This window comes from Schistocerca americana, chromosome 7 (genome assembly GCF_021461395.2).
Source record: "Schistocerca americana isolate TAMUIC-IGC-003095 chromosome 7, iqSchAmer2.1, whole genome shotgun sequence".
Lineage (NCBI taxonomy): Eukaryota > Metazoa > Arthropoda > Insecta > Orthoptera > Acrididae > Schistocerca > Schistocerca americana.
The window spans coordinates 118,597,452-118,621,107 of record NC_060125.1 but is presented as its reverse complement, the minus strand read 5'-3'; the positions used below and the strand labels follow the sequence as shown (position 1 = coordinate 118,621,107).

Here is a 23,656-nt window from a genome sequence, read left to right as displayed (position 1 = left end):
CCCCTATTCAGTGCTAACAATGGTGCCTCTTCTGATGTTAAGCCTATTACTTCAAAATCATTCTTAACCGAATGCAGGTACCTTCTCTTTGGTCTGCCCCGACTCCTCCTACCCTCTACTGCTGAAATCATGAGTCTCTTGGGTAACCTTGCTTCTCCCATGTGTGTAACATGACCCCACCATCTAAACATGTTCGCCCTGACTCCTACATCTACAGAGTTCATTCCCAGTTTTTCTTTGATTTCCTCATTGTGGACACCCTCCTGCCATTGTTCCCATCTACTAGTACCTGCAATCATCCTAGCTACTTTCATTTCCGTAACCTCAACCTTATTGGTGAGGTAACCTGAATCCACCCAGCTTTCGCTCCCATACAACAAAGTTGGTCGAAAGATTGAACGGTGCACAGATAACTTAGTCTTGGTACTGACCTCCTTCTTGCAGAAGAGAGTAGATCGTAGCTGAGCGCTCACTGCATTAGCTTTGCTACACCTCGCTTCCAGTTCTTTCACTATGTTGCCATCCTGTGAGAATATGCATCCTAAGTACTTGAAACCGTCCACCTGTTCTAACTTTGTTCCTCCTATTTGGCACTCAATCCGTTTATATCTCTTTCTCACTGACATTACTTTCGTTTTGGAGATGCTAATCGTCATACCATAGTCCTTACATTTCTGATCTAGCTCTGAAATATGTCATCACAACTAAGTCATCCGCATATGCAAGACTGCTTATTTTGTGTTCACATATCTTAATCTCACCCAGCCAGTCTATTGTTTTCAACATATGATCCATAAATAATATGAACAACAGTGGAGACAGGTTGCAGCCTTGTCTTACCCCTAAAACTACTCTGAACCATGAACTCAATTTACCGTCAACTCTAACTGCTGCCTGACTATCCATGTAAAGACCTTTAATTGCTTGCAAAAGTTTGCCTCCTATTCCATAATCTCGTAGAACAGACAATAACTTCCTCCTAGGAACCCGGTCATATGCCTTTTCTAGATCTATAAAGCATAGATACAATTCCCTATTCCACTCGTAACACTTCTCCATTATTTGCCGTAAGCTAAAGATCTGGTCCTGACAACCACTAAGAGGCCTAAACCCACACTGATTTTCATCCAATTGGTCCTCAGCTAATACCCGCACTCTGCTTTCAACATACCTGAGAAGATTTTACCCACGACGCTGATTAAAGAGATGCCTCTGTAGTTGTTACATGATTACGTTATTAAAAAATTTTCTCCTGAAATTTTAAATCGGTTACATAAACACAAAGGCTTTTTTTGAAAATATAATGTTTAGTAAGTAGTGAACTTTCTACTTAAGGGGGGTAGGACGTCAAACGGGCCGACTTGGTGCAGGAGAGGCACCACAGGACATTTTAATTTCCACTGTCTATAATTTTACATGTAAATTCATAAAACTTTGTCAACATGACCAGGAAGGATTCAGGATTCACACTCGTAGCAGCGGAAGTTCAAAAACAGAACAAAATAATTTTTTTACATGTGAAATTTCATTATTTTTCACTTACTATTGGCTGCATTTGTTGCCATAGGTACACTTTTTTCTTCATACGTAAGAGAGACTGTTCGATGAATTTTGCACAGCATACAAACCATACTTACAGGTGTCTGAAACTCTAGAATCTATTTAATTTATGAAAAAAATGAATGAGCTGTTACGTTTTAAACTTTATGTTTAGAAAACAATCAAATTGTGTAGTTAATTATCTCAATTTTTACCACAGTTTTTAATAGATTTTGAAAATTCTAGAGTTTTGTACACCTGTAAGTATGGTTTGTATGCTGTGCAAAATTCATCAAAGAATCTCTCTTACTTGTGAAGAAAAATGTACCTATAGCAACAAATGCAGCCAATAGTAAGCGAAAAAATGATGAAATTTCACATGCAAAAAAATTTATTTTTTTATGTTTTTGAACTTCGACTGCTATGAATGTGAATCCCGAATCCTTCCTGGTCATGCTGACAAAGTTTTATGAATTTATTTGTAAAAGTATAGATAGTAGAAAATAAAATGTCCTGTAATGCCTCTCCTGCTCCAAGTCGGCCCGTTTGACGTCCTACACCCCTTAAGCGGGAAAGCTGAGTGGGGGCAGTGAAAACCACGGCCTTTCAAACAACACACTGGTGACAATCGAAAACCTAGCCTTTTGTGCCGTCATTTTGTGTCTTAAGTTTACACATTAATTACATGCCCCAATGATATTGCTGACCTCTGTGCCTTAAGTCTGTGCTGCAATACGATCCGTTCCTCCCTCTCTCATGAGAATAATTTACAGGTTAGTTTACTAGTTGTCTACAGATTTATTAAGGTGATGGAGATTTCCGTATACGCGTCCAACGAGCTGGTCCACCGAGCACCTCCTTAAAAATGTTTGCATTTCCATTAGTGACCGTTTTCCAGATCAGCGGACAGATCAAGGGAGGGGATTAATCAGAGGTAAATTCTTTGCACTGTCGCCGACTACAGTCGCTGAGCTTACAAGAAGAACTATGTCGCTGCTGAAGGAGTTATGCCTGATTTGCTGCAGTGTGTGTAACATCGAGTTTCCAGTGGAACTCGTACTGAACTTAGAAAATGTCAGGCAGAAAAGTTATTTTTTTTTAAGTTTCGCATTCAGTCATGTCTGTTTTGTGATCTGCAAGAATTTCACCTTGCACTAGTTAGCGTTAATGCCTGTCTAGTACTCAGGATATTTCAAAGCTGTCTCTACTTTGCGGCCGAATGCCTTTCAGTCGCCGAAGTCGTTGCTTACTTGAGTGAGGCAAGTCATGCGAGCCTGTCTTCGAACCGGTGCACTGTCGTTAATCCGCAGCGCGGGTCCTACCGTGGACTGGTCGGCTGACCTTGCAGTCTCGTTAGGTAGCACGCTGCGCGGTACAATCCAGACGACACTGCACACAGTTACGTTGCAGCAGTACAGGAAATGCAGTGTGTCAGGATTCAAAATGGCGGAGTATAATTGTGTCTTCGTGGAACTATGGAGCAATTATTGTGCGTAGTAGTCTTCTGAGAAACATGTTTCGCACTTCCAACTCCAGTGTTTTCGTTATGTATCAAATTTAGCCATCACTGGTGACTTATCATGTAAATAAAGGGAAAGAAAACAGCAGCTGGTAGTAGAACTGCAAGTCACATGTTGAATAAAAGGTCTTACATATGCTCATTTTGCTTGATTCAAATTAAAATACGTGTAGCCCATACAGGTTAAAGGCAGAATGCCGTATGAAAAGCGGAATGAAGAATCGTTTCTTGTTACTCCGAAAACTCCTGATGAATAACTACCAATATGCGCTTTGCTAGACGGTAATTCCATGAGAAATAAAACATTTTAATCGAATAAAAATGGGGTTTGTTCGGAAATAGGGAAATGATCCTGTTTTAGATGGACATCCCCCAGATGCAGTCATTTTTCTGAGAATATCTTTGCTAACTTTAAAGTCAGTTCTGTGCGGCTATAGGGTGTGAAGTTTTTGCAAATCTCGTATCCCTTTATGCAGGGTGTATAATAAGTAATGACGCAAACGCGTACGGCTGAAACTACACGATACTAGAAGCAAACAAATATGAGTAAATATGGGCTCTAAAGGGCTTGTCTTAAGAGCTATGAGCATTTCAACGTCTTCGCTACTGTGAAAGACAAATCTTCTCCTGAACAAGTGCTCTGAAGGTATGCGTTTTTGAGCTCTTTTTTACTTAGGGGTTTTTGCTTCTGCTATCGGGTACTTTTAGTAGTATGCGTTTAAGCCGTTAATTATGATACAACCTGTATTGCTTATGACAGTGCAGGAACTGCCACGTAATAGAACGTTTACGCGTATCATCAGTGGAATTATGATTGTCAGCACTTACAAAACTTTATTTTAACGTCTCATATTCACTCCGTCATCGTTTACCTCCTTCTATATCTTGCACACCAAATACTTTCTCACTTCAACGTCGTGAAATATCGCTCATCCACATTCTCGAGCATGACTGTTGCTTATTGTCCACTCTCATTGTCAATAAATTTACCAATACTGATAACAAGTTGCCACGGTTGCATCCTGCCGTTGGGCCGTACTTGTCAGACAAAAATAAAAGCCTTTGGCTTCCTGACAGGCAACTGCATTATGGTATGGCGTTTCTTACTAAAGAATCTCAGAAAAACGGGAAGAATTCCCTTTTAGGAGAAGCCAACTGGCTAATAATTCAGAGGAAGATCAGTCGTCGCAGGGTGGGGGTGTGTGGGATGGGGGTGTGTATGGGAGGCAGGGGTGGACAATTGCGAAGCCCGGTCCCACTTGATGTGCTTCATTATCGAAAAGGGCTGCACATACTTGCAGAGCCAGCGTCAACATTCCTTTCGAAGAGTTGTCTAAGTTTGAATGCGAGCCCTTACTTAACAGTTTGAAGAAGTCGAACATAATTTTGTAGTTAAAGGGCGTTTTCAACATACAGTTGCACCGTAAAGACATCTGCTCAAATTTTCGATTATTGCGGCACACATTCGGCGTTTGCGGTAATAGCAAAAAATTGTTCAAATGGCTCTGAGCACTATGGGACTTAACTTCTGAGGTCATCAGTCCCCTAGAACTTAGAACTACTTAAACCTAACTAACCTAACTAACCTAAGGACATCACACACATCCATGCTCGAGGCAGGATTCGAACCTGCGACTGGGGCGGTCGCGCGGTTCCAGACTCTAGCGCTTAGAACCGCTCGGCCACTTCGGCCGGCCGGTAATAGCATTTCACAATAATTTCAACTTGCTATCCTTGAAACGTCACCATGATAGTGAAATTCTACGATAACAGTCGACTGGGAGTAGACTGCGACTTTCCAGATGCGCTTAACAGCTTAACCACTGTAAAATTGTTGTCGCCAGATTTCAGATACAACCGACACCGTGTCACATACGTCGGCTACATCAGTGCTATCTTATTATCTCGGTTGGTTGGTTGGTTGGTTTGGGGAAGGAGATCAGACAGCGTGGTCGTCGGTCTCATCGGATTAGGAAAGGATTGGGAAGGAAGTCGGCCGTGCCCTTTCAGAGGAACCATCCCGGCATTTGCCTGGAGTGATTTAGGGAAATCACGGAAAACCTAAATCAGGATGGCCGGACGCGGGATTGAACCGTCGTCCTCCCGAATTTATTATCTCGTCCTTATTACAATGTTGTGCGGTAACATTAAACAATGCGTCAACACACGAAACCCGTCGTCTGCGAAGTGTAAACATGGCTTTAAAGATATATATTCGAACTGTTCGCATACTGTTGATGGCCACTGGCGGGTGTTTTGACCTTGATTAAATAAAGTATAGAGGAAGATGCATTCCAGTTTTTGCTGGGTAATTCAAAGATTTCTGAGAACCGGACTCTAGGTTGACCCACTCTTGCATTACCTAGTAACGTGGCCTATAGTTACACTACCTCGAAATGCTTATCAATTCTAGGTGTCTGGGACATATGATAATTGTTGTGAACATAGTTCCGCGTAGTCAGCGCGTACACAGCTTTCCCAATGGAGCGCGCCCCGCTAAGCACAACAGCGCAGGCGCAGCGCTCGTCCGTCTCCGCACTACGAGATGGCACTGTCATAGAGACGGACCAAATTCTGCTTCCGCCGATCCGCGTATTAATATGTAACGCAGCCAATGAGATTGCTGCTAACGTAGAACCTTTTCTCCTCGCGGATCACACTCGCGCAGTGATACCTGAACGCGCGATATATTATAACGAGTGTACAGACATCCGATTACTCAGTCTGCATCAGTCTGCACCAGTCTGCATTAGTGTGCATTTGTCTGTACCAGTCTACGCTAGTCTGTACCAGTCTATAGTCAAGTTTCAGTCTGTGCCTAATAAGATTATCATATTCCTGTACATAGCCATGAAGATAAATGAATAGACACTTTGTCAAGTATCAGAGATATGTGAGAATAAGATTAACGTACCAAGACCAAAGGAACTTCAGATTGTCAATTGTAAATAGCATCCAGAATCAAGTTAAGTAAGGTTTATGAATGTTATTATTTTAATAAATGTGTGTGAACATTAATCAAGTTCTGTTTAAAGTTGGTCACCGTCAATCTGCTACTCTAACTGTGCAAGTGGCATTTCTATCGTCTGACCTAACGGCAGAAGATAAACACGCCACGGTAACACCACGAGACATATTGCTGACACTCGCCTACTTCGGTAGAGCGACAAGTTAAATAATCTGATGGTGTGTGTACCGAAGGTCTTACAGTACGCACACCACAATAATACATATGGTTACAAACCTTAAACAAATGCTCACATTTCGGATAAAGTCTGGTCGTGGTAGTTCTGCTTCGGCAGATACTGAAAAGCGCGCTCATAAACCATATTCAGTTCGCAGATCGATTGCCTACTAGTGGCAGCTAGACCGATGAGCTTGTTTGTGAGCTGGCCAGACAGACAACAGAGTAAAGAATTACGTAAATACAGAACAGTTTCTGCTGTCTCAAATGTATCACACACGCTGGTTGTTCTTCCGCACAAGTGACTGGGTGTAACGGAGGAACCTGCATGAACGCGGGGAGCTAGCAGCGTGAACTAGGGCAGTGTCACCTAGCAAGCCGGCCTGCCAGTTGCGAAACGTCGTCGCTGCAGGACGGACATGGTCAGCAAAATGTACAAATAGTCCTCTGTCATTCCTGGACTATGTTTAGCCGGCCACGGTGGTCTAGCGGTTCTAGGCGCTCAGTCCGGAGCCGCGCGACTGCTGCGGTCGCAGGTTCGAATCCTGCCTCGGGCATGGATGTGTGTGATGTCCTTAGGTTAGTTAGGTTTAAGTAGTTCTAAGTTCTAGGGGACTGATGACCATAAATGTTAAGTCCCATAGTACTCAGAGCCATTTGAACCATTTTTTGGACTATGTTCTGTTTTCTCTGACGCCATATTTGTGGCGGTTACATGCTGAAAAATGCCAGCCGGCTGTGGGTGTTCAGCATGTGCTAAGTTTCGGTTCCACGAACTTTATAGTGTAGGAGCCTGTTTAGTTGTCATCACTTACATAGCATTACCCAAACTGGTTTTTGGAGCAGACTGTCTAGTGTTCAGTAATTTCAAATACTCGGAATTAGAATCGTCTTTTTGTTTCCCTTCATAGGGATCTTCTCACTACTCTTGAACTCTTTTTAATATCGAAGTGCCCATGACACTAGAGTGAAGTGCGTAATGGTTGATACAGGGAACTCGTATTCATCAGGACCGGGATTCAGATCTCTGCTTGTCTAACCTTATTCATGTTCCTCGCAGTTTCCATTAACACAAGGATATGGGAACAGTTTCGTCTTAATAGGCGACATCCCATTTTCCTCCTCTGTCCTCCAACCTTCATTTGTTTCTGCCAAAGCTGATCAAACTATCTTTTCCATTTAGCGGCGCTCCTAAAATGTGCTGTTGAAAATCTGAAAGGTACATCTTTGTGAGTCAGTGATATCTGTTCTGTTGCACCAACAAATGACAAAGCGGTTAGCGTGCAGCAGACAAACTGCCTTTAGAAGCGATAGTACGTGATAGGTTCCGCAACACATTTATGTTTTGCGTCAGTACGTTTGTATCTGTATGAAGTAAGTGTTTCCAGTAACTGGATGTACGCCGCGTGGGATTAGCCGAGCGGTCTAAGGAGCTGCAGTAATGGACTGTGCGGCTGGTCCCGGCGGAGGTTCGAGTCCTCCCTCGGGCATGGATGTGTGTGTTTGTCCTTAGTACAATTTAGGTTAAGGAGTGTGTAAGCTTAGGGACTGATGACCTTAGCAGTTAATTCCCGTAAGATTTCACACACATACACACACACACACACACACACACGCATGTACAGTGTGTTTCACAGTTCGCATTACAGGCTTGCAGCGACTGTAGAAAGGATTCAGTAGGACGAGTTTCAATGACGATTCCATGTTCGGGAACTTACCGTTCGTGAGTAAGATAAGTCTGAAGATGAAATCACTTTCGTATCTCCCTCTTCACGGCACGGCACGCACACAGCGGAGGCGACCAGCTCTGACCTATGTGTGTTGACAGTGCTGCAGGTGTTCGTCTCTGGTTCTCTTCTACGTGACAGAGGACGTCCTCTTCAGGGGCGAACGTGCGCTACCAGGTTCCTCGCCACAGTTGTTGTTAGTCACACGAAAGTGCTATGTGATGTCATAATTAGAACTGACGAAAGCACACTTTTACTGGTTCGTATGAGTAGCCTGAAGCGAGAGATTTGAAAATTATCTAATCTGCTAACTTACGTTTTATATCCAAATGGTACCACAAAACGCCACACAATGTGAGAGATCCAATACACGGCCTTTCTGACAAGGGAAACTCCGCGTCATATCTCACTCAGATTCGGTGGTAAACTGGACCATTGGACAGCCCTCCAAAGACTGAACACAGATCGAGCATGTATACAGAAAGAAGGTGCACTGGATTGTGGAAAAAAAGAAGCAAAATAAATAGTAAATGGCCCAAATTAAATATCTGCAATATCGAGCCACAGTGGCGACAGCTGCGTCGTGGCTCAGTGGTCACAGTGTTAGACTGTGAAGGGGAAGATCCGGGGTCCTAATCTCCCTCCTGGCCCCCCCTTTTTTTCTTTTTTTTCACAAAATTACGAACTGTCTGTCCAATCATTGACATGTCTGTTCACTGTGTTCAGATTTGTGTATGTGTCGTGGTGTAATTGCCCTTTCCTCCTATTTGTTCTACTCATGTACCACATGTTATGCCTCGTGCGTTCCGTTCTGGAAGTTTTGACTCTTCAATTCCTTTGTTGTAACGCAGTTCACACCCGATTATATGTTGTTTTCAATCCTGTGACTGATATATACGTGGCATCTCCACTTGCGACGGTAATATATTCTTACCAAGTGACTGATATTCTGTGATTAACAATGAGAGCAGCCGAGAGCCGCATAGACCTCTCACAGAGTTGAAAATAGCAAATAAACGGCTATGAACTACGTTACAGAGAAAGAATTCAAGAGTCGAAACTTCCAAAACGGAATTCAAGAGGCATAACATGTGGTACAAGTGTAGAATAAATAGGAATCCCTTCGTTACATGTCGCTGTTGCAAACGGACATTACGCCAGACACATACAGAAAGTTGAATACAGTAATGAGACACGTCAGTGACCGGATGGACAATTCATAATTCTGAGAAAAAAATCTAAATCTGGACCGTTCACTCTCTCTATTTTACTTCTTTTTTCCACAGTCCAGTACACCTTCTTCCTGTTCTCATGCTCGATTTCTGTTCAGTTTCTGATGGACTATCCACTGGGCCAATTTACAACTAAATCTGACGGGGGGTGCGATCTGGAGTTTCCTTCGTGAGCAACACGTGGATCCCAGAATGGGCATTTGAAATTGTCAACGTGTCATTCGAAAACGTTCTTGTGTTTGCATCGGAAAATAAATAAATACAACAAACTCCCAATTAACCAAATTATCCTACTTTGGAATTTTTCGTGCACAATCCCGTGTTTTTTTGGAGAAAAAACTATGAACGAAGCCTGAAGTATTCTGTTATAATTAGAAATGCAAATTTCTGGCTTTGAAGACGTAGATTACGAAACCATTCGCGAGTGTTTGAATAGCGATGCCTGTGAACCGGGTTTTTAGCAGCTGAGTGATGTGGTCGTAGTGAGCGAAGTGTGCTGGGTAGAGGAAGAGAACGAGCGTATCGAGCAACCAGAAGTGTGTTGGTGTTTTGTCAGACTATGCAGGACTAAATTCGTTTAACTGTACCGCTGTTTGACTCTCCGGAAAATAATAACCGTTGTTAGGAAAAATAGAGAAGCATAAAACAAAAAGATTGCATGATTATTTCCTGAAAGTGAACTGGAAGTAACCTATGTAATGCAGTTACCAGCGAATCACGTGTAAGTAAGTAAGAGGGGCTTTCAAATATAACATGCTCGGTAGATACGGTAAATACCAATGTCCAGCAATAGCATGTGCATTTTGAGTTACCCGTGTTTTTCTGTTAACACTCTGCATTCCAAGCGGGGTACTGCAGCATCCCAAAATAACTAATTTATTATTTGTGGCTGTTTGAAATGATTTATTCTTACAGACTATCTGCCATTGTTAAACAATCCCATTGAACACTAGCATTGTTGGGTTTTAAGTAAATTCCTTCATGTAATAAATAATAGTTGAAATTTTATTATGGTCCTTTGGTACCCCGCTTCAGACTCTAAGTGACAAGGAAACACACACATATATAAATGCACATTGTAGCAAGTTATATTGGTACAAGTGTGAAATGAGTGTTTGAAATTTTAATGCATGTTGTGTGTTCAGTCAAATATTTTTCTCTGTTGGTCATTACCTTCCGTTCTGTTGCTATAGCATGTTGTGTTGTGAAACGAAAAGGTTTAAATGTTCAAATGTGTGTGAATTCCTAAGGGACCAAACTGCTGAAGTCATCGGTCCCTAGACTTACACAGTACTTAAACAAACTTACACTAACTTATGCTATGAACAACACACACACTCGCGCCCGAGGGAGGACTCGAACTTCCGACGCGAGGGGCCGCGCAAAACGAATAGGTCGAAAAAGGTAAGGTTACAGAAGAAATATACTAGGATTGGAACTTTAATAGTGGCAACTATTTATTTACAGCTCGTACAAAATAGATACATGCTTCAAAGTTTTACTGACCTTCAAAGTAGTCACCAGCATTGTGTCTAGCGCATTGACAGCGATGTGGAAGTCGTAGGATACTCTTAGCACTGCCAGTTGTGTTGACAGTTCGAGTGGCGCGGTCTATTGCCCGACGAATTTGTAGCAGTTCAGGAGCGAATGCCGTGAAGTGTTTCCTTCAGTTTAGAAATCGAGTTGAACTCAGGAGGGCTTAAGTCAGGGGAGTGCAGCAGGTGGTATAGCACTTAGCAGCCCCATCAGTCAAACAAATCAGTAGCAGCTTTGCACTGTACGTGCCTGAGCAATAACCTGCAAAATGATGGTCAGGTCATGCAGAAAGTGTCATCACTTCTGTCTCTACGCTGTTCATTTTTAGAACACAACCTACGACCAGCTTAAAGACAGAAGTGATGACACTTTCTGCAGGACCTGATCATCATTTTGCAGGACATTGCTCAGGCACGTACAGTGCAAGCTGTTACTGATTTGTTTGACTGATGGGGCTGCTAAGTGCTATACCACCTGCTGCACTCCCCTGACTTCTCATAAGTTCAACTCGATTTCTAAACTGAAGGAAACACTTCACGGCATTCGCTTCAGAACTGCTACAAATTCGCCGGCAATAGACCGCGCCGCTCGAACTGTCAACACAACTGGCACTGCTAAGAATATCCTACGACTTCCACATCGCTGGCAACAAGTTATACACAATGCTGGTGACTACTTTGAAAGTCAGTAAAACTTTGAAACAAGTATCTATTTTGTACGAGCTGTAAATAAATAGTTGCCACTATTAAAGTTCCAACCCTCGTACTTTACACAGTGAATGAGATCTAGAAGAAGTAATGAAAATAATAGAATCAGTATCATTCGATAGTGATGAGGAGTCTGTCTGTTCAGAAACAGAAGACAGTGTGGAAGAAATGGACATAATCGAAGACGTTATTGAATTAAGGGACAACGAAGAAGTGACTGAGCAGACTGTGTCTTCGATTATGGAGATTTTCATGTTGTTAATTACACCTGAAGCAATGTACAGAGTTGTAAAATACAGAAATCAAAAAACAGATACAGTTTATAATGAATGGAACGCGATTCATCCTTCTAACAGCTGTAGGTGAAGCCCAACAAGTGCAGCAGAAATGTTTGATGTCGCAGGACTCCTAGAAAGTATGGGAGCACTAAAAGCTAAAAGGGAACCACTTTCTGTGTTACACTCAACAGATTTTCTGAACTTCTTTGTTAAATCAGATACGACGACATGGCCACAAGAGAGGCAAGGACACAAATGGACAAATTTTGTGCATTATCCAAGTAGTCATTTGACAATGGATGAGCAGTTGGAAGCTTTTCATGGGAAATGCCCGTTTAAGGCTTACATAAAGTCCAAACCAGCTAGATATGGCATAAAAATGTGGGCCGTCAGCGATGGTGAATCTTTGTGTGCTTTTAACTTCCAGGTATACACAGGGAAAAAAGAAGCTATGGAAAACACTCGAGGTGCTAAGAGTTGTAATGGACCTTATGTCTCATTTAGGAACTTGATCTGATGTTACAACGGACAGCTTTTTACGAAAGATCCACTTGCACAGGAACTCCTGAATTTATGCGTTCCCTTTAAAAACAAGCCTCAAATCTCATCTGGACTTCAACAAACGGTATTGAAACTACAATTTCCTTCAATGTTCGCATGCAATGAAAATCTAACTCTGGTATCACAAGTGCCTAAAATGAACATGGTAGTAAATGTTTTGACCTCTGAACATCATGATGACAATTGTGGTACGGGAAGGAAGAGTTCAATGCCGGTATTATTCTACACTACAATGATACTGTTACAATGGACAAAATGATAAATGAGTATTCATCCAATCGGACTACTATCCGATGGCCATTTCTACTGTTCTTGAATATGACTGATACAACAGCCATAAATGCCTATGATATTAGGAAGCCAAAAAATCATGAATATAAGGCACTTGCACGCAACAGAAGGAGAAAACTTTTGTTAGATCTAAGACAATACGTTATAAAGTCCCATGTAAAACGAAGGATGCAGAAGCTGAATGGAATACCCGCAAAACACGACGGCAGCAATGAAGGACTTATTGTTTACTGAAGATGCAAGCCCACTGTCACAGTAATGAAGACACTGCCAGTGTTGGTCGTTGCAAACTGTGTCCTAGGAAAATAGACCGGAACTGTGAAACAAAATGTGACAAGTGCTTTTCTTTTGTGTGTCATGAACAAGCTGTTATAAAAACGAAAAATGTATGGAAATATTGCGTAAGTTCAGATTGAAACGAGTATAAGTACCAAAAGAGACTACATTTTAAAAATGTTTAATAATTTACATAATATGTTACATTAGTTACCAACACAATTGAAGTGAGACTTCATTTCATCACATTGTTATTGTAAAGGATTGCTCTTTTTCCATTACTGTGTTATCGTACATGTTTAATTTTCTTTCGGTACATGTACCACGTATAACAATACATTCTGGTTTGGGGTACTCTGGTTCTTCGCCTTGGTATACACGGTTATTCTTTTAGCTTGGTATGCAGAATGTTAATCTCGCGCCCGCATTTATCCCGGCAACTGCCTGCATGCTGTATGGCAATCAGGATCGTCTTCGGACTATACAAAATGTCGTATTTTATAAAATGTTTGCCCAGACAGGCATTCAGAGCACTTACTATTTGGTAATACAAGTTATTAAAAACAATGTTAAGTGGCAGCACGTGCTTTTCCAGAGCAGCACGTAGATCTGGTCGTTTCAGACTGTCGAAGTCGGTTGTCTGAAAACATAATTATCATTATGCGCAAAAAATAATCATTTTAAGAAAAAAAGAAATGAGCAGTTCAGCCAGAGGTTGCCGCTGAAAAGTAAATAGCCGTGGCGTTTGAAACCGTTTGACGTGACTGGGGTAGCGCCAATCCTTGCACTGGCCGCCGCGTTGACGGTCGGATTTAAAATGAGCACGTCTCTTCAAGTCAGCCCGTCTTATGTTGGGGCTCGTGCTGGGACTTCCACCTTGTGAATGGTGTATTCTTAGAGCCTCAGTTCGAATAAATCTGATTGGACAACTGATGGCAGGGGTTAACAGTCGACTCTTCGTACAGTTTGGAACCACCTCCGGCCAATCGCCATGGCCTGTGGAACACTGGACATAAACCAATTTTAGGATATCGTGTAGTCTACTAGGTGACACGTTGAAAACGCCGAAATGGAACGTTATATGTCGCGACGTGGGTATAGTTACATAATTTCAATTACTCACGAATGTGTATCAAATTTATGGATGTAATAATTTTCATTTTTAATCCTGTGTCTCCTTACTATTCAATGTTCGGGTGCAAGCTGTGTTAACAGAGTCGAGTCGCTATTTCAGACTGACAACGATGAGGGAAGAAATGGACTGTAGTGTTACAGAAATGGATCCAGTATTGAAATGGTTGAAGTGGCTCTGAGCACTACGGGACTTAACTTCTGAGGTCATCAGTCCCCTAGAACTTACAACTACTTAAGCGTAACTAACCTAAGGACATCACACACATCCATGCCCGAGGCAGGATTCGAACCTGCGACCGTCGCGGTCACGCGGTTCCAGACTGTAGCGCCTAGAACCGCTCGGCCACTTCTGCCGACTCCAGCATTCGTACGGACCAATTCAGAGAATCCACGGAGAATTTTTCTCTACAGCTGAACGGTAATTTGAGTCTCATTGCTCCTCAAGAGAGTGCAGATACCTAGCCTTAAGTGCCCAACTTCAAATCGATTAGCTAATCAGCTTCTGGAACATTTCAAGACAATGTTGGCAGAGGTCGCATCAGAGATACGTTCAGAATGCTGGTCCAAAGCTTACAGAGTTGTGTTGAGTATTCTCGGACGAGAAAATAAACAGGAGAAGCGGTTAGAAGCTTAATATCGCGTCAAGGATAGTAGAGACGCAGGGCTGGCCATGGAGATCGAGGATGCGAAAGGAAACTGGGAGGTGCCTTTTCAGAATAAACAAACAGTTATAACTGTAGACAACCTAATTCTCGCTAACTCAGAGACATAGATTTAAAAGAGCAATGCCGGCAGAGAGTACGCCTAGACATTGCAGGATTGGGTCTGCTGTGGTTTCCTGACACTGTTTATGGCGAACTGTGACACAGTTTGTTTCGAATGGTTTCCCTTCCTTTGCTTGACAAATCCAAGTTTACACTTCGTCTCTAATAACCCCGACGTTGACACAACTTTAAGCCTACTACCATTTCTTCCTTGCTTCAGAAATAATTGAAAAACTGTTGGAGAAAATTCTGTCATAAAGGAAGGGTTCAGCACCAGTAATTATTTTCCAAAAAACATCGTTTTTGTCACGTCTCCGAATGAGCAGTACTCACAAGAGCACACGTTGTTGGGATTTGACGCGGAAATGTCAACTTGTCTCTCGCAGTTATCTGGGAAAGTTATCGGACTGTGCAAAGCCGACCCTCGAACCACGTGCAACGACGCCGGAGGTATAACGCCAGCGACGGCCGGCCAGCAAGCAATCGGCGGCGACGGGTGTCGGGGTAGCCAGGTGGCCGGTGCCAGGGCGCCTACTCTGTATCTTCCCGCCATTGTGCCGATAGTTTCGGTACTCAATAGCACCGAACGGTCTAGTACTCAAATTAGAATCTCTGCGTTATTCAGTATGCATTTCGGTAGCGATACCGTTCGGGTCTAGAGAACCGAAGCGCTGTTGTCGGTTCGTGTCGCACAAGCCAATCGAAAGCAAGCGGCTGCATATCCGGGCGAGCTGACGTGCCTGCCTTCATCGCCCTTGCCTCCTCCTGTGTGTTAATTAAGCCGAAACAAATATTTTTGTCTGATGTCACGTTTTCCTATTACGATTTTTTAGAACTGTAGACAGGGTTTCCCCTGGATGAAATTTAATTAAATTGACAAACTCTGGGAGGTTGCATGGGACAGTCAAACTCTTTTTCCAATGTATTATCCTCTGAGGGCAAAAAGTAACGCCTATTACTTATAAATCTTATTCGTCCATTGACTTGTAAACAGAGGTAACAACGGTGGGTTGTGACCTGTCTAACACGGTCAAAGACGCCAAGAGTGCTGCTACTACAGGACAGAACGAGTGAACCGTGCTGTCGTGCAACGAGTGGCATATCTTCCAGCATCTCTGGCGAGGACACTCTAACAATGGCTGTCGTTTAGAGGCATAGGTGGGAGATACGGCCGCAGTTAAACAGTCACCAACATCTGCCCACACATTCACGTAGAACGGCAGTTGATGAGCGCGCATTAAGGTGGCATGTTAATTAACCTCCCTCAAAACATATGAACTGCGGATGCCGAAGACCCAGTCACGTCCAAATGGTGCTACATTTGTAAACAGCACAGAGGACGGAAGTGCAGGATGGGTCCTGTTCCAGGGATCACTACGAAAACTGTGCTGTGAGTGGTTACAGGTTGTGCACATGCTGTAAGTGAAATGGATTAACAATTGCTCGATTTCGGGAGGACGACGGTTCAAACGCGCGTCCGGCCATCCTGATTTACGTTTCCCGTGATTCCCCTAAATCGCTTCAGGAAAACTGCGGGATAGTTCCTTTCAAAAGGCACGGCCGACTTCCTTCCCCATCTTTCCCTAATCTGATGGGACAGATAACCTCCCTGTTTGGTCCCCTCCCCCCATACCAACCAACAATTGCTCATGAAGAACGCTTCTTACATTCGTGTGATTCGTCCCCGTCTTGTATGCATTTGCACGAGTGCTGAGGGGGATCACACCTCTACCAGATTAAAAAATATTCACAGGTAATCATGACATTACAGAAAAATGTTTGTTTTGGTGTCCCGTGCAGCCTGCCACAGTTTGTCGGCTTAAATAATTTTCGTCCTGTATATATAAATTCCCACTTAAGGCGGTGTCCGTATATATATCGGTAATTTCCCTTTGAGGGTAGCGCTGAAAAACAATCAGTTTCCACAGCATTTTTTGTCTCTGTCTGCATTTTTCCGTCTTCTTTGGAGATTTTTCTTCCTTCATTTCGTCCATGGTTTCCTTTGCCTAGTTGATTTCCAGTGTTCGTATTCGACTGTACCCGAGTTTAGGAAGTAAGTTACACGTCGTCCCTCGATAAGACCACTGGGCAACAAGAGCGGCGCATTGTCAGAAGAGAGTCTCGTACGTGTTGTAGGGTTCGCTGCAGATGCAGTTTTGCTACTGTACGGATAAACAGGGGCATCACAGTTTGCAAATGAAATGGCACCACAACCGGAAGCGTAATCCTAAGTTGATGTATGCGGCACAGTACGATTCTTTTGGGAAAAATATCTAAATTGCACACGGATTGGCAGTTAAACTCTGGCGGCACGCGGACTAAATTCAGTGTCGCGTGAAATGGTGCCAACAGTTTCACAGAGGCAGTACAGAAGCGGATGATGGTGATGGGGAAGGAAGGTCATCGATATCGACATCGGCTAGAGGTGACAGTGTCCCGGCAATCGAGAAACTGCAGTCAGTGATTTTTCAACGATACAGAAGACCGCACCAGAGATTCTCAAACGGTTCCGCCACCAAGCAGCGAATTTCTATCGACAAGAAATTAGAGGACTTGCAAAATCTTCCTATCGTTGTTTATAGAGGGTTAGTGACTATGTTGACAAATGTAACTACGTAGGCTTTCCCGGCGTAATAAGTCTTGAAAGTCTTTTCGGGTTTGCTGCCGGATCCTAAAATCAACTTGATATTTCGGCGATCCAACTGTTCGCCATCTTCAGGGAATGCTGCCTCTGCTGATGAGTCCCGCTGAGAACTGACGCAAGATTGCAAATCGACGTCCTATATAGGCCACCGTTCAGTACACGGCGCATGCGCCGCCCATCACGGTTTCTGACTTCCAAAACAGGGAGGTGGCGCCGCCCTTAGTGAAACACTGCTGGCAACGATATATCGCAATCAAGGCCGCACCGAAGAACGTTCTGTTTTAATGCGAGATAATACAGGATTCCACGTTTTACTAAGAGGAAACCCATTGTCCCTGTTGATTAAATTATCAGCCAACCTAATTTCGATCGCCTCTTTATACACGCTATTCCAAAAACCGGAAATGTTGGCAATTACAACAGTTTCCTCGAATTTCATTTTGTGTCTCTCATTCAGACAGTGTTCTGCTACGGCCGATTTTTCCGGCTGTTGTAGCCTCGTGTGACGGCGATGTTCCACACACCTGTCATTCACTGTGCGAATAGAACGACCAACGTAAGCTTTCCCACATTGACACGGGATTTTGTACACCCCGGGTTTTCTAAGTCCCAAATCATCCTTCACAGAGCCGAGCAGAGCCCTAATCTTAGAGGGTGGACGGAACAAACTCTTAATGTTAAAACTCCTTAAAATTCGTCCAATCTTAAACGATAAGCCTCCAGCATAAGGAAGAAAGGCCACAGATCTATGTTCCTCTTCGGACACCTCCGGAGACGGTCCAAATTCCATAGCCCGACGAATCTGACTTTTCCTTAAAAACAGTCATCAAATGCTCAAGTTCTTGGGTTAAGCTGTCTGCGTCGGAAATGGCATATGCTCTCCGTACCAAAGTCCTCAGGACGCCACTACGTTGGTGTGGTGGATGACAACTCTTAGGGTGCAGATACAAATCTGTGTGTGTCGGCTTTCGGTGAACGCTGTGTCCCAAAGTTCCATCTGTTTTTTTATAAACCATTACGTCTAAAAATGGAAGCATCCCATCATTTTCAACCTCCATAGTAAATTTGATACGGGGATGAAGACAGTTGAAGTGGTCCAAAAACCTGTTAAGAGCATCACGTCCATGCGGCCATACGAAGAAGGTATCGTCCACGTATCTCCAGAAGCACGTTGGTTGCAAAGCTGAAGTCCTCAGTGCCATAGCCTCGAAGTCCTTATGGTGTTATGTATCCCTGTCACGTTTAAGTGTGGCGCAGCATTCAGTAAAATATACTTGGCCTCCCATTATAATGTGTAACTTACTTTCTAAGGTAGAGCCGTCAGTCCTAAAAGTTTTCAGATTAGATTAATAAAATGCAGGGGAAAGTTAAAATGGCCCTTGAAATGCTTTATATGTTCTACATAGTCTACCCCGACAGCGCACACAAAGTTCGTACAAACATGTCAAACTGTCAGACCAGTCTCTCATTGCATGTCGTTCGACTCGCACGTCACACAGGCTTGTATGGTGGCTGTGTCTTCAAAGCCTTGACCCTTCGTGTGAATTTCTGCCTTTTGTCGTTACGTGGTAGGATCGTATCGATACAAGCAAGTCTCGTCAACGGTGACGACTTTTTCCGGAAAACAAGTGTCTGTGTTTTTCATATTTCAGGTAAGTCGCCTCAGGCGTCCACGAGTCGGCGTCTTGTGCAGTAGTCAATGTGTGCGGGACAAATTTTCTCTTCTTCAGCACATTCTGGGCAATGCTCTAAACACTAGATTCAGAGACGTTGCTACATTGCGATTTGTGACGCAATAACAATGACTCCAGAACGTCGCGCGTCCACTACTCTGCTTGGTCGCAATTGGTTGGTCAAATGCACATCTGTTGTTCACAGTTTGTAGTTCAAGCTGACACCTTACATTATGCGGTGACGCCGCTTGTACGGCAGGAATAAAATCAGTCTCGGAACTTCTTGGACGGACGGGTTATATGTGTCTGAGTCAGTTCTAGAAATATTTTTTACACTCTGAAGTTCATATTAGAAAAACATAGTTTTGTAAGGTAGCTTCTTGAGGTACTGAAACTCGCTATCAAAAAATTTATTTGTTCGTAATAGTGGGAAGAAAAGGAACAATGCCGCGCGGGGTAGCCGTGTGGTCTGTGGCACCATGCCACGGTTCGCGCGGCTCCCCCCGTCGGAGGTTGGAGTTCTTCCTTGGGCACTGGAGTGCGTGTTGTCCTTAGTATAAGTTGGAATTAGATTAAGTAGTGTGTAAGCCTAGGGACCAATGACATCAGCTCTTTGGTCCACTTTCCACAAATTTCCAAAAGAAATAATGGGAACTGGATCAGGGCTATGAGACATTAAAAGGATGTTTTTCTGCGTTAAATAACTGATACTGTCACGTGCTTTTTTACATCTGGCATTGTGATGACGGAAACTGATGCGGAGTTTTCTGTTGTTTTTTCCTTAATTCGGTTACGATTTGCGGCAAACAAGTTGTTGTCACCATTCGGCATTAAATGCTCTTGCATCATTCAAACCAATGGTGGCGAATGGTTAGTCTAACCAAAGGAATAATCGACCATTTTACTGGAAGTTCTTCACTAACGAACCGCTTTTGTTGATTTTGGTCCATCTTGTAGCATCCAAACACTCGACTGTTGCTAATTTTTCGGGTCATAAGAATATATCCAATGTATATCTTGTAACATCCAGACAGTCGACTGTTGTTTATTTTTTCAGGACACAAGAATACATCCAAGGCATGATATTGTATACGGATTTTGCATTTCGCCAGTCGAGTTTTTTTGAGCATTTTCTTACTCCAATTGACACGTAACTATTTAGAGCTTCGGTCAAATTGTACGGCACTCATCGGGAACATAATCTTCTCAGAGCTACTTGTTGATGTAAAATCGAATCTATGCAGTTGCGAGTGTGGCTAAGGAGGCCCTCTGTCTCACAGGAAGTCGCTTGCCGATCCTCATCGCAGCATCGGTGTTTTCCGCAACAACATCCAATTTTTTAGATCTCCAGGGAATTCATCACCGACAGAAACATGACCAAGACGAAATTCGTAAAACCAGTTGTAAACAGTCTTTTCCGAATTTGGATGACTGCCAAAAGGTGGCCAGAGTGAGGCACTGGTATTGAGGTAGGCCTTTTCAGAAATGGCGAAAAAAGTTCCAGCGAAAATGTTCACTTGAAATTCCATTTTTTCCACAACACTGCTTCTTTAAACAGTCTCTGCAAACGAAATACTTAGGAATTTCTGAGCTATTATTAACATTGGAAAATAGCAATTTTAAAATAATAGTAGTGACGTCACAACTCAATAGCGCATCTACTGACCGTATGTATAACTCAATTGGTGACACTCATATATCAAATCAATAGTATCCAACCTGGTCGGAAAGCTACTTTCTAAGTACTAAAAGTTTGAGAATCTGTACAAAAATATGTCAGTCGAAGCATACCATATCGTCGTTCAAAATAGAAATGAAGTCACCTGCTAAGTTATGAATTAGCACAAGAGAGGTGCTCCAATAAAATGCAATCTACTGGTATATTCGTACATCAGGAGTTCCATCCACTGTACCCTCCTTCGCAGCCGAAGACGCTGGGATTCGATTTGTAATCACGCCGGTTCTAATCCTGATGGCGGATGAAGTTTCCACTGCCGGTACTTGGTCAACTATGTCAGGAGACGTGGTGGCGTAAAGTTACGCCGATGTCCTGGATTAAACTCCAGACCTGTCCACAGTGTGTCACGGGGTGAGCGCTGGTGACACTTGACGGTGAGCCGTCAGTCGGACGGGGCCGTACAGTCGGCCGGCACCGGGTATCACCAATGACGCACAGCACAAGCGTAATACTACACTTAATGCGAATCCACTACATTCGCTTAAAACTAAACTAAACTCCACCCGAACAGGCCTTGGAAGTCCCAACGGGACCGACCGGCCGCCGTGTCATCCTCAGCCCACAGGCGTCATTGGATGCGGATTGGAGGGGCATGTGGTCAGCACGCCGCTCTCCCGGCCGTATGCCAGTTTCCCAGACCTGGGCCGCTATTTCTCAAGCTCCTCAGTTTGCCTCACAAGCGCTGAGTGCACCCCGCTTGCCATCAGCGCTCGGCAGAACGGAGGGTCACCCATCCAAGTGCTAGCCCAGCCCGGCAGCGCTTAACGTTGGTGATCTGACAGAAACCGCTGTTACCACTGCGGCAAGGCCGTTGGCGTTACACTCACTTACATTCTGCAAATACGAATATGACACATTCTCATACATCCGCAAGGAAAAGGCTAATATGCGTGCAGGAAGAACACCCTTCCCGACAGCTCAGCCTTCCCCATAGGATATCCCATCCAACAATATCATAAGACAGTTACGTTTTTTACCATCCACTGACATGACCTTTCGCTGGAATAAGAATCTCAGCTTCAGAGAACAGTATCCATTCTAAAGGCAACGGCAGAAAAGATAGACACCAAGACGGCACCTTCCTCTCCCAGACGCTCTGCTTCACATTGTTTTGGGAGCGATGACAAGAATAACACATCCGTCTCTAGATTCCGTAAGAGGAGGCTGTTGTTGATTTTCGTGTTCCGCACCTAAAATGGTTCAAATGGCTCTGAGCACTATGGGACTTAACTTCTGAGGTCATCAGTCCCCTAGAACTTTAAAAGCACTCCGTCTTCAGGCCACGAGTGGCCTATCGGGACCATCCGACCGCCGTGTCATCCTCATTGGAGGATGCGGGTAGGAGGGGCGTGGGGTCAGCACACCACTCTCCCGGTCGTTATGATGGTATTCTTGACCGAAGCCGCTACTATTCGGTCGAGTAGCTTCTCAATTGGCATCACGAGGCTGAGTGCACCCCGAAAAATGGAAACAGCGCATGGCGGCCTGGATGGTCACCCATCAAAGTGGCGACCACGCCCGACAGCGCTTAACTTCGGTGATCTCACGGGAACCGGTGTATCCACTGCGGAACTACTTAAACCTAACTAACCTAAGGACACCACACACATTCATGCCCGAGGCAGGATTCGAACCTACGACCGTAGCGGTCACGCGGTTCCAGACTCTAGCGCCTAGAGCCGCTCGGCCACATGGGCCGGCTGGCTTTAAGGTCTCTTAGGTGTAGTAACCACTCCGGCCGGCTACCGCACCTCCCCTGAACGTTTATGATGCTCTCTAAGGGATGGGTGCAGGTGAAGAATTTGGTACTTTGAAATCGTCACACCTGCACCGCTGCCCTCAAGAACACGTCTCTCTATGCGTCACAGAAGGTGAATCGTTTGGAAAGAAGTTCTTGTGTTACAGAGCGATGTAATTCATAACAATCAATTTAGTGACCAGTTTCTTAGAGGTGCTACTTGGATAAGCGCTGTCATGACAACAAGCAACTTCCCATTGGCTCAAATGGCTCAAATGGCTCTGAGTACTATGGGACTTAACATCTGTGGTCATCAGTCCCCTAGAACTTAGAACTACTTAAACCTAACTAACCTAAGGACTTCACACACATCCATGCCCGAGGCAGGATTCGAACCTGCGACCGTACCAGTCTCGCGACTCCGGACTGAGCGCCTAGAACCGCTAGACCGCCGCGGCCGGCAACTTCCCATTAATTGATAATAATGTGATTATCTCTTCTGATAGTGTATATCGTTAACGAAAGGTCGTTATCTATTAACGAATGGAATCAGCGTCGAAGAAGAAGCTCAGTTGCTAACTGTAACTCCAGTGTCTATATGCTGAATGTGTTTCAGATGAGACAGTTTTGGCAAGTGAATGGACTATCAATGCAAACAAGTGATGACGTAATAAATACGAGCATATGGTATGCTAATTGACCTTATATTAGCAGATACAGATGAATTTTTCCGAAGTATTTCTAATACAAAAATATAGCAGAACAATCGAATAACTGGAACTGATTATTTCCGGAAATCATTAGAAATCTAGGTACCCAAAAACACTATGTTGTAATTTAGTTTCATAAAGGTAAGTACAAATAATGTTTCTTTATTTCTCATGTATGAAGAAGCAGCAAGTCCGAGAGGAGCGTAATTATGTTCAGACGTGAGCAGTTATGTTGAAACACATATTGCGTGATAATTTCAACCTACACTATGTGATCAAAAGTATCCGGACACCTGACTGAAAATTACTTACAAGTTCGTGGCACCCTCCAAAGGTAATGGTGTAATTCAGTATGGTGTTGACCCACTCTTAGTCTCGATGACAGCTCGCAGGCACACGTTCTAT

The 23,656-nt window shown here is 43.7% G+C and overlaps 1 protein-coding gene across 2 annotated transcripts in view; it reads left to right on the top strand.

Annotated features, from left to right (window-relative positions):
* Positions 1 to 23,656, top strand: part of LOC124622583 (juvenile hormone esterase-like) — a 167,295-nt gene that overhangs the window by 41,985 nt on the left and 101,654 nt on the right. The window lies entirely within an intron of this gene.